This window comes from Notothenia coriiceps, unplaced genomic scaffold, assembly GCF_000735185.1.
Source record: "Notothenia coriiceps isolate Sejong01 unplaced genomic scaffold, NC01 NC01_scaffold00008021, whole genome shotgun sequence".
Classification (NCBI taxonomy): domain Eukaryota; kingdom Metazoa; phylum Chordata; class Actinopteri; order Perciformes; family Nototheniidae; genus Notothenia; species Notothenia coriiceps.
Genome location: NW_011340722.1, coordinates 2747 through 3086, shown reverse-complemented (window position 1 = coordinate 3086; position 340 = coordinate 2747).

The window sequence follows — 340 nt, the reverse complement described above, 5'->3', positions numbered from 1 at the left end:
TGGCAGTGGAGTGTAATCAGGACCCAGGGGCGCCGCCAGGGATTTTGGGCCCCATGAAAAGATATCACATTGGGCCCCACCACCAGGCTCAGGCCACGCCAACCAAGCACAATGCTGTAACCACACCTCCAGAACCCAACCGACTCATTTATGCTTTAAATAACTCTACCTGTACAGGCTTGCATCTATCTTGTAGTCCAATACTAACTGCACAATATTTACTGACAGTGAGCTGTGAACATATAACACTGTGCAGACGTGGAACATATAATATAACACTAATATTCCTGACAATAGATCTCAATAGTCATCTTTTATGGTGTACATGCCTTTTAATAAC